Source organism: Microtus oregoni, unplaced genomic scaffold, assembly GCF_018167655.1.
Source record: "Microtus oregoni isolate MIOR12 unplaced genomic scaffold, Mior012 000058F_ref0000040, whole genome shotgun sequence".
NCBI lineage: Eukaryota > Metazoa > Chordata > Mammalia > Rodentia > Cricetidae > Microtus > Microtus oregoni.
The window spans coordinates 4,338,849-4,351,314 of record NW_024543834.1 but is presented as its reverse complement, the minus strand read 5'-3'; positions in this window follow the sequence as shown (position 1 = coordinate 4,351,314).

Genomic DNA, 12,466 nt, shown 5'->3' with positions numbered 1-12,466 from the left:
TTTCTTGTCAACGTGAGTCTTTCTTACTTCCTGCATCTTACATTTTCTTCCATTACAAGCAGAATAAGTGATTTTAGAATGTGTTAAAGAATAAAGCTTTAAAACCGGGATTATGGTCAACTACTTAGAAAAAGTAGGACCTAGGAGAAGGTGGTAACACCCGAAAGCACCAGGTTATTATCTAGGTTTTTATTTTCTAGAATTAGCCATGAACTAGAGCCCCTCTGGCTGGCTGTGTGCTCATTCCTCTTTGGGGTTGTTTTATTATACAGATGTGACTGGAACACCACACCCATATATTTTGTCCTATCTTGCCTAAGAACAAGCCTGTAAATCTTTGGCTAGAACCCTAGTTAACCAAGTTTCCACCAGTCCGTGAATTTTTTGTCCGTATTTGTCTCTTACTTGTTCTGTCCATCTGCACAGGTCATTTGCTAAAGAAAGTCTATTTAGATTCACAGGGAGGCCAGATACCATCAGTGAAGTTGCCAGGATAGTAAGAAAATAGAAAACTGTACTTGATATGGGGAAGTGACATTGGGTGCCATCAGACACCCAATGGGATAATTAGGGGAAGTCTGGACCTAAGAAGTATAATCAAAATAGCACAGACTAAAGCAGGGTTGCAAGTGGAGTCTGGGCTCTTTCAAAGGTATGACTCTCCAGGCTTACAAGGCAAGCCCACGGATATTTATTTATTTACTATTTTGTTTCTGCTGCATTATCTTTGTGAAGTTATGGTATTTGCTCTCTGATTCTTACTTTGCCATGCTATCTGATGCTTTCTATTTACCAAATGATTAGATCCTATCCAACTGCACCGATCTCTTAGAGTGGCATCAACAAATAGAGGAGCAAGTGCCTTTTCCCAAATCTCTCGAGAGTATAAAACTGTAAGGATGAATTTTTTTATAAATTTAGATACTATTTTGGTATAATTTACAAAGTCCAGTTTTAAATAACATTTCTCATTAATGTAGGACTAAACTGTTGACAGCATATTTCTAACTGCTTGCTCATTTTTGTCTAATTGAAGTCCATGGCCGTAGTAGCTACAGGAGACTGCTTCTACTCTTTCTCTTGAAGACTGACAAGGACCTCTCCAGACAAGGGATACAGCTTATAAAGTGTCATTTCTCATTCTTTGGTGAAGTGAAGATCACTAGCTATCTCTAGCCAGCCATGACAGTGGGTGCCTACCTAAGGAGTATTGGGTGCTCACATGGTGAGTGTTGGGTGTTCACACGGTGAATGTTGGGTGCTCACATGGTGAGTGTTAGGTGCTCACAGGGTTAGTGTTGGATGCTTTCATAGCGAGTGTTGGGTGCTCACACGATGAGTAATAGGTGCTTGTACAGTGAGTGTTGAGTGCTCACATGATGAATGTGTTAGGTACTCACATGTGTTAGGGGTAGAGAAAGGAAGATATGATTAGTGGGGTGAATTGTCCATTACTGAGTCTTTCTTCTTTTCAAAAAATTAAAGAAATAAATATATTTATCAAAGGTCTTTCTTAAGCTTTTCACTCTAAATCATTAAATGGCCTATAGGTAATCAGTTATGCAAACTTAGGAAGTTGCAAATAAATTTTGTAAAAAACCGTATTTACATTTATTTATTTAGTGCCTGTTTCTCTCTGTATGTATGTCATGACATGCATATGAAAGTCTGTGTATGTGTGTGTATCTGTGCATTCCTTGGTATGTATGTGAGGATCGGAGGACAGCTACCAGAAGCGGGTTCTCTCCTGTCACCGTATGTATCTTGGGATCACACACGCATGCCTTGGGATAAAGTCTTCTAGTTGCAGAGCCAGCCCTCTGGCCTAATAAATTCCTTTTGAAAAATAATTAGCATTTTTCATATAGACCACAGTTTCCCCTCCCTTCTCTCTTGCTGTCCCCTCCCATCTAGCCCTTCCCCATTCACTTTTCCTGCACCTGTACTCCTCTTGTACCTGTCAGAATGACTGAGATCAAAATCACTGATGACCGCCCATATTGTAGAGAAAGTGGACCAAGGAGAATACTCCTCCATTGCTGGTGGGAGTGAAAACTTGTACAGCCACTTTGGAAATTGAAATGGTGGTTTCTCAGAAAACTGGGAATCAATCTAACTCAAGACCCAGATATACTAATCTTGGGCATATACCCAAAGGATGCTCAGTCATACCACAAGGACACTTGCTCAACTATGTTCATAGCAGCATTATATGTAATAGACAGAACCTGAAAACACCCTAGATGTCCCTCAACCAAAGAATGGATAAGGAAAATGTGGCACATTTGCACAGTGAAGTGTTACTCAGCTATAAAAAACAATGACCTCATGAAATTCGCAGGGAAATGGATGAAAGTAGAAAAAATTATTCTGAGTTAACCTTGACCCAGAAAGACAAGCATGGTGTGTACTCACTCATAAGTGGATATTAGGAGTAAAGTATAGGATAATCAACTATAATCTATAGCCCCAGAAAGGCTAGATAACAAGGAGGGTCATAAAAGAGATGGGTGGATTTCCCTGGGGAGGGGAAATAAAACATCTTCCGGGGTAAACTGGGCATTGGGGTGGGGGGATGGGAACTTGATAGGGTGGGTTAGGTGGGCTAGGTGTGGGAGGCAGTTTGGGGGTGGGATGGGGGAAAGTAATAAAAAAGGCCTCTTGATAGGGGGCCCATTTGGGGATTAGGGAAAAACTGAATAAATTCTTAATAAGCTCTCCCCAGAAGAAACTATGTTGCTTATTATCTCTTTGCCTGATGGTCTAACTGTAGTCATAAATGAAAATTAGCAATAACAAATGAAAAGATAACACTACTTAAAAGTAAAACCCGAGCAGTTCCTACTTAAATGAAAACAAAAATGCAACAAGCTTATTTAAAACACATTAAAAACTCCTAGGCAAAGTAGAGAATATGGAAAAGACTATATTTAAAATGAAAAGAACAATACAGAATATTTTCCTTACAGAAAAGATCAAGCACAATGAAAACAAATTGAGTTAATTAAGCACAAAATTTAGAAAGTTTTATTATGGGTAGCAACAATAAAAGAATAAAGAAATGCAAGAGAAAAAGCAACATACATAGAAGTCAAAGAATTTATAAGCCAAAGAGAAGAATGGATAAATTGAAAATAATTTTTTATTGAAAAAACCAAAATGGAACTTTGTTAATGCATGTGGGAATCAAATATATACAAAAATTGTGTGTGTGTGTAAACAGAAGAGATCAAATATATTCTAAGAATGAAAAAAATGAATAAAAATGGAATAAAAAGACTGAGAAATTGTGCTGCTGATTGACACCAGGTTCTCACAGTTTTGTGCATTTCATATTTTTATGGAATGATTCTGTGACTTATGGGTCTTGACTGGGGTTGTCTTCTAAGCTAGTTAAAGAATTAACTGACAGGAAAATATCAAGGGTGACAGGTAGCAGAGGGGAAATTCTCAAGTGTAACAGGAAGAATCCACCAGAAAAGGAAGGCTTTTATTAGGGGTGATACACACACACACACACATACACACACACACACACACACACGCACACACACACACACACACACACGGGGGCAATTAGTGAGAGAGACAGAGAGACAGAGACAGACAGAGAGAACGACCATCTCTATTAAGCAGAGCCTAGACACAGGATCCTGAAACACCTACATTCTCCTTGAGGGCTGAAGGTTTTACAGTCTTTCAAGGGTCTTCCTCTCTAATTTGGAGATGGTTGGAGATGGTCAGTTCAAACAAAGACAGTATGGCTGGTTGGCCTACAGCTATTGTATAAATGCAACCTGAACAGGCCTTGAGTTTGGCAGCCTGGTCAATCAGCATAGTGCTGAAATGAGGGGGGGGGGGGGTGCTTCTTCGTCCCACCCAGCTAGCTTACACCCGAAATAACCACACAGAAATTGTATTCAATTAAATACTGCCTGCCCCATTAGTTCTAGCCTCTTATTGGCTAACTCTCACATCTTGATCTAACCCATTTCTAATAATCTGTGTAGCACCACAAGGTCATGGCTTACCAGGAAAGATTCTAACCATCATCAGTCTCAGACAGGAGCTTCATGGCATCTGCCACACTGCCTTCTTCCTCCCACAATTCAGTTCTCTTTTCCATGCCTACCTAAGCTCTTCCCTATCAAAAGGCCAAGGCAGTTTCTTTATTCAACCAATGAAAGCAACACAAATACAGAAGGACCTCCTACACCAGCATGGTGTTGGTGCTGCTGGTGGGAGATCTTTGTTTTAGTAGCCCAGCTTGTGTCTAAGATGAGGGTGAGGAAGAAGCTCGCCATCTTGGAAACTGGCTATCATTATTACCTGGTCACAGCCCTTCTTCCTAGGTGGCTGTCCATCCATAATCTGTCTAGTTCTCCTCCCTCAACTTCTATGCTATTGAAATTATTCCCGGGCACAGGAAAGCTCGAAATACCACACATCAATTTCACCCAAGCCTGACAAGTGCAGAACAATGAAGCTATGAGTCACCTGTATTTTTGGAAACAAACAAGAAAGAAAAGAAACGAAAAACCTTTAAGTAATGCCAAGAATCTGACACCTAAAATTGCCTAAAGATTAATATAATGTGACCACATGGGTTGTATGATTATAATAAAATTCTTCCATGAAATTTGTTGTATTATTTTTAGTATATCTAATTCATGGATTGAAAGGGAAATATTTGTCAGTTATTTCAAAGGGGGCTGAGATATCATTTAATGGCATTAATGTCCCATTTCAGATGAATGAGTAAAAATAACAACCCCTCCAAACAATGTGGGGCAAACTGGGACTCTAAAGGCATTTCTGCAGTAATATAGAGAACATGTAAAAATCAAAAACCAATTGTATATCACTTGATACATTAGAGGCTTTTCCATTAAAATTGAGAGTAGGTCAAGGCTACACAACCTCATTATCACAGGATTTCACGAAGCCACTAAGGCTAAAAAAAATGTTCCCCTAAGTTCTGTTCAGGCCTAAGGGGTCTGGATGTGGGACAGTGGTCATGCTGTCCCTGATTCCCAATGTTTCATTATTCAGTTAATTTAACCTTTAACCACTTCAACTTAGTGCTTTGTAGAAACCCTGATGCCATCAGAATAATAAATAACTTGATAATGTCCTGTCCCTGTTTATTACTATTCTTACCTGAATACAAGACATGAGTAGCAGATGGCCAATCAACGTTCTGTGCTATTCTTTTAGGCCGGTACAGTTATAAGGAGTCTGCTGTAAGCCTTTTGTTTTGCAAAATCTGTAAAATGAGAGTATGGGTCACTGTCTGTGTGTCCTTAATCTGTGTGACTACAATTATCATTTTATCTGTAAAAACCCTTTATTTTCATAGGTGGCTTGTCCCAACTTGCCTCTTAGTTTGACAAATCTTAGATAATCCAGTAACATATGATGAACAAGCATTTCAGTGATCAAAGAGCCCAGTATCTGGAATATTCAAGAGACTCTACAACGTTAGAATAAAAATATAATTTTAGCAATATGGCTTGATTTTGAAAAGTTGAACTGCTTATATAGCTATTAGATGTTACTAGGTAATGTGGGATTCCCCTCTGTAGGCTGTGAATACCATTGGTGAATAAAGAAACTGCCTTGGCTTGTTGATAGGGCAGAACTTAGGTGGGGAAAAGTAAACTGAATGCTGGGAGAAAGGAGGCAGAATCAGAGAGAAGCCATGGAGCCCTACCAGAGAAGATGCTGGAACTTTAGCCATTAAGCCACAGACATGTGGAGATACAGAGATTAATAGAAATGGGTTAAATTAATATGTAAGATTTAGCCAATAAGAAACTAGAGCTAATGGACCAAGCAGTGATTTAATTAATACAGTTTTGTGTGGTTATTTCGGGTCTGAGCTGCCAGGTGGTCAGGGAACAAAACAAGAGGCCTCCTTTAACAACTAGGTAAAAATTACAGGGCTTCCTTGCCCAACCCTGATATGAGGGTTTGTGCCTAGCTTATTGTCTTCTTATGCCATGTTCTGTTGATATCCTTGGAAGGCCTGCTTCATTCGGAATGGAAATGGAGGAGGAAATGATCTGGGGAAGAGGGTGTATTGTATAAGAGAAGAATAAAAATGCTACAGGAGAGAAAATTAAACTACAACACATCAAACACCTATAACAAATCTGATGTTATGGAACTGGAGAGGTGATTCAGTGGTTACAAGCATTGGCTGTTCTTCCAGAGGTTCCGGTTTCAGTTCCCAGAACCTGTATTGCAGCTCACAACCATCTGGAGCTCCAGTTCCAGGGCATCTGACACCTTCACACCAGTGCGCAGAATATAGATTATTTAGATAGATTATTTAGAAAAACTAATTTTAAGGAAACTGAAATACCGAGAAGTAATAGGAAATATGTAGAACGGTGAGAAGACAAGGTGTTTGCATGGGGTGCAGAAGACATAGAGATGACTATACAGTCACTTCATTCCCTTGGTTGAGAAAATACAATGTTGAAATGAGTTTTTGCTTTAATTGTATTCCAACTTTAAAAATTCAATGCAATGTGTTTTATACCTCAGAACTGTTCTAACTCAGAAGACCAAGAGCAAAGAGAGTTTCAAGTCTGAAGACATCTTGATGATTTCTTGACATAATAGTCCAGACTATGCATGTTACCGACTCACACTGGCAGACAAAAGGTGGCTAAATTGAGGAGACTTTGTTAAAGGGTCTTTTAAGAAAGTATGGACAGATTTTGGAGATCCTATCATGGAATTATATAGAAAGTTCAGGGAAAAGGCCATGGGCAGTGGGGCATCCTTATACTAGAAAGAACAGTGAGCAAGCATCCGTGAGAGTTGGAGGAGGAGGAAGAAAAGGAACACCCACAGCAGCCTAACTCTTAGAGGGGACAAACTAATAAAAAACCATGTGGCTGGGAAGCAGAGACAATAAATACTGCCAATCAATGCTCCTCCCTCCTCTATCCCCTAAACTTAAACCAGACACTAGGAAGCAAAATAGCCCCTTCAAGGACCTTAGGAGATGCCTACTGGAGATAGATCATATTGAGCAAAGTAGCTAGATTCTGACAGTAATTCCTGCATAGCAACAGACATTATCTCGTGACATGCCAAAGCTGACAATGGACCTGAACACAGTCTACAAATACCCTTTCACAGCTATTGATCCAACCAATATTCATTGAGTACCTACCTGATGCACAGGGGCATTAGTATGGTATAAATCAATAAGGAAGGCAAGATTATTGGATAAATGGCATTAGAAAATTGAGTAGCACTTTAGAAAAATTAGATTAGAGCCTTTGCAGGGACTGGGCAAATGGACTCATTCAGCACATGCCTTGGCTTCTGGTTTATGTCACAGAGAAAGGAAGCCTAAGCCCATGGGCTGTGCAGCACAGGACTTCAAAGCACAGACCTCTTCAGCCTGACAGTTTGGGTAGCATTTCTTCAGTCATCCATCAGCTCTGGGATATAAGGGAATGACGTAGCCTCTCTGGTTCCCACTGTTCTTGTATGTAAAGTGGTAATGATATTATTATAAGATGTTGTGAAAATTCAGTTAGATGTGTCTAAAGAAGCACTTAAAGCAATGCATCATATAGTTTTGACTGATGTTAGAACCTTAGCCTTCAGTTTTGGCTTACAGACACAATTTTTATCAGAGAGTAGAATGGTGTCTTGGGGAAGGAGCTACTGTTGTGGGGGTCTACGCCACATACCCCAGTTGGGGCAGTGGGAGATTTTCTCAGAACACACCCACAGTGTGATTGCAGATACCTTGTTCTTGGTTCTGTCATATCCAAAATGGGCTCCTTGGTCCTTTCGCTGAGTTTGCAATGTAGTTTAAACTCTGAAAAAAGAGTCTTGTTAGCACAAACCAGTTAAATGAATGGGCTGTTTGACTAGTGTAGACCCCTGGCTCCTGCCAAAACAAAATGGCACACTCAGACAGAGAAGTACCTGATTATCAAAAACTAAGTAATTTAAGTCAAAAACAAAACAAAGACTAACCCCCGAAAGTTAACGAAAGAAAGAAACGAACACAACTAAAGGACACATGTGTAGTGCATTCCTGCATAGCCCCGGCATGGGAAAAGGAAAAAGAACTGTCAATTCAGGGACAAAAAAATCCTAAAAGAGGTGCCTTCATTGTTTCTATGTTAACGGTCATTTCAGGAATCAAAATGTACGTGGCCATTCAAAAAGAGAATTTCAACAAGGTAATAGCTGCACTCTTAAAAATTAGAATCTATAGAAATTATTATGAAGAGCGAAGCAGCAATAGAATGAGTCAGCAGATACTATGTGTGAAGTAAGGATATAGAGCTAGGTATGCTATAATAATAACTCAACAACAAACAAATTAAAAACAAAGAATCAATTTTTTTCTTTGCCAGGCATTGGCCAAAAATAAAATAAAGATATTCAGGGTTTATCTTCAAGCCAGGAGTGAAGGTAGTGGTTAACTGTGCTCATTCACTGTTGGTGGGAATATAGACTGGCAAAGTCAGTCTGGCAGAAGATTTGGTAATATTTATTGAAGCTTTACGCAACACATTCCTGGCTCTGAAACCTTGCTTCAAGCTGTGGCTGGAACATGGAAAACAGCTTGAAAACCAATTCTATGTCAGGCAATTGCCCTCAGCCACTCCCTGACTATTCCTGACTTTGCGGCTTCCTGCGAATCTCTCCAGCCACCGATCCGCAGCTCCAAGCTCAGAAATTTGGATCTGAGAGGGTTTGGAACCTCACTCATGTCAAACTGTTCAAACTTTGGCTGTCAAATTGTGCCTGGCATTTTTTTTTAACCCAGACATTGTAGCTTGCCCAGGTCACTTACATACTTTGAACCAGACATGCCACCCCAGCCCACCCTGGACATGCCCATATCCAGCCCTGACTAGCTCCCTTGCGTTTCTGCTCATTCTACTATGCTAAAGAGAAAGAGTTGAGCATCCCTCAACTACACTCAAAGTTAATTCCGTTTCCTTTAACACAGACACCAACACACAAAGCTTTCAATCAGCGCCATCAAAGGTTACTTAATGTTAAATTCTTTATTCTTCTTTATTTGATACTATTGCTGTGGTTGAACCCATAAGGTGCTATCTCTTGATAACCACTTTCAAAAAAATGTAATTTCTCTGACTCCATCCTCTGGAGCTTTGATATAAACCTTTTATGTGATTACTATTCTCTTTCAACAGCTTTGAATCTTTCCTTTTCCAGAGGCGTATAATTCCTCCTTTCTCATTTAAAAATCAGTGAATTTTGTAGATTGTGGCTTCAGGAAAATTCCTACCTTCTCCCTCTCTAAATTTCAGGAAAAATATGCGTTGTCTTTAAAGGAAAATTGGAAAAGGTGCTCTTTATATTCCTTCCCTATTCTTTGCTGTGGCTCCACTTAACATGGGTCATTTTGTAACAGTTAATTCTCTGTAACTATCAAAATGAATTTTGAATAGCTCGTGAGTGGGTTTGAATAAATGGCAAGTATAGCCAGGCAGCCAAGGATCTTTACTTTCTCATTTCAGCACCTATAATAGCCTTTCTCAAGTATCGTATTGACTGTCCTGGGGGAGAGGCAGCAGTAGGGTATTTATCTGAAGATTGCCTACTTCTGAAGTTCAAATAGGATAACAATCCCTCAGAGGTGACATACTTTCCTTAAATGTCTGTCTCACACACACATACTTATTCTCTCTCTCTCTCTCTCTTTCTCTCTCTCTCTCTCTCTCTCTCTCTCTGTGTGTCTGTCTGTCAGTCTGTCTGTCTGTCTATCTGTCTCTGTCTGTCTCTGTCTCTGTCTCTCTCTCACATACCTCCCAATGGTTAAAGTTTCCTTACTTTACTAAATGTTCTTATCTATTAGAGAAGTAAGTCCAGATGCCTGATCATCTTAATATCCACTGGCGAAGTTTAACTTGAATCAATGAAGCAAGGCAAAGAAAATAAAATGTTAGGCATATGCACAGCCAGGTAGTACGAAATATGTTTGTTAGAAGGATTTCAAGTTTACCGACAAAATTAGTTTAATATCATCTATGTATCACTTACTGGGGGACATTAAGACTTTAATAAAACTACAGACAGGCAGTGCAGGGGGATAAAAAGAAGAGACAAACTTACAATAGAGGTGACTTTTGTGATGATCAGTGGTGCTAGAAGGGCAGGATGGAGTATGGCAGCTACCAAGACCCGTGAAAACTCAATGGGGGCTTTATAAAGGACATTTGAATTTGAATATAAATATACAAGAAAATCAAGAAGGCCAAAGGGGAAAGTTTACTGAAGATGGCAATCTACAGGGTGAAAATAGTGAGATTAGGCAGAATTAAAATTTCTGGGTTGTTAAACGTAATAGTTGGGACCCCTTGAATAGGTAAGTAGATTGCCAGGCAATATGTGTAGAAATTTTTGTCCAGCAGCATCATTCTTAGAGACTATCTCAAAGAAAGAATGTGGAAGAATTGAAGAAAAAATGTTGTGAGCTATTTATATCGGGTCTTCATAATATTAACATATGAGAAGCACTGCCAAGGTCTGACTAGAAGTCTGCAAAAGGATGTAATTATTGTTCAGGGTTCAAATTGTGTTTTCATCAGATATGAAAACAATTACCCAACATAAATCTAAAGCAATGTGCCTGAACAGTTATAATTTTGTGAAGCACAGAGACAAAAGGATTAAAATAAGACATGATTGTAAAAATGCCACAGAGCAAAATCTTTAGATTTTTTTAAGGTTTTAAATTCAATAATACCTGTTCTAAAAGACCTTTACCCCTCCCCCCCACACACACCCCTAAAAAAAAGAAAATCCAGGTATGCAGAGCTCTGAGTATCTCTGCTTAGTCTTGAACTTGTATTTGAATTTAAACTTCTAATTTGATATAAAGTCTAAGAACTCAACCTGGCCTTGCAAAAAAAAGGTAGATATGATAAATCAGAATTTAAATTAAGTGAGCTTTAATCACAGTATAAAACTATGATAGCTTTTACTGACAAGGAGGTTGGTGTCCTACTAATTTCAATGAGGGTTCATTAGGATGACTTAGCTGGTTTTCTACAAGCCATTGGTTAGGGCTTCACCTTATTGGCCAAGAAGAAAAGTATACAGGGTATAATTCTGTTGCAGCTAATGCCTCAGTAGTAACCAGTTTCTCTTTGAAGATGTGATAAGAAAGAATGGTCTTCATTTTACCTATCCTGTCCCCCTAGCTGATAGGTTAAATTCAGAAGTTATCTGAGACACCCCCCACAATCCTTCATGGGGCTCTCAGTGTCTTAAATGGAAATCTAGAACACCCGGCAGACTGCACCAACATCTCTTGGGATGCATAGTAGAGGCTCATCCTCAGATACTAACAAGCCTTGAGAAAAGTTTGGAGACTTTACTACTAAGAACTACCATTAATGTTGACTCCCTGAATCCTGTATCACAGGATAGTTGGACTGAACCAATGCACCAGCTGGTGATAATTATAAAATATGGAAGAGGGGAAGTAACTGCAGGTCAGTAATGATAGTGACCTCAAATGGGCAGGTACTAGGAGAGGATTCAGCCTCTGGATGGAGAAAACTTCACAAAGGCTATATTTCTATAACATTTTCCCCGGTGTTAGATTCAGACTCTGTAGATGTGGGTGTACAATTCAAGGACAGTGCAGCTGCCTTCCAGGAGTCAGGATCTGAGATCAAAACCACCCTGACTTCTGAGAACTGAGGGGAAGATGTTAAAGAAAGAAATTAGGAACCATGACGACCCTAAAACTCAGATGCGCACGTCCCTGGAAATCTTGTCTGGTCCCCAAGCTGTTGGAGGCATGATTCTAAAGTTCCAAAGTTGAAATGACCCTGGAACGTGAGAAGCTGGGCAGAGAGTGTGTGAGCATTTACTGTCAATCACAGCATCTAACATTAGTCCTAGAGAAGCAAGATCTGTAATAGCTACCCACCAATGATTTATGTGGAGGATGGGAGAATTTACAGAGACAATAACGGTACAAATGGAAAATACTGAAAATTCTAAATTAAATTGTAACTAGCACACACACATATGTATGTATATGGTAAACTTAAACTTAAATGGACAGGTCAATACCTGAGTTTTAGCTAAAGAACTAATATAACGTTAAAAATAATTTCCGCTAGAAAAGAGAAAGTAAAATTAGAAGCTATGAAATTAACTATATGACCTGTAAGAATTTATCAGGCTAATGCACACATAACTGAAGTAGAAGGAACAAAAACATAGAAAGTCAAAAATATCTGAAGAATGAAAAATTTCCAATCATCAAAAATCAGAAACCATAGAAATATCTGTGAAGTTCATAAAAGAAAAACACAAAGAAAGTCATATCCATATGTAAGTATATTGTTACCAAATTTCAGAAATCATTAATTAAAAAATCTTGAAAGAGACTTGGGGCAGATTAAAAGATACACTGTGTTTAGAATAAGAACGA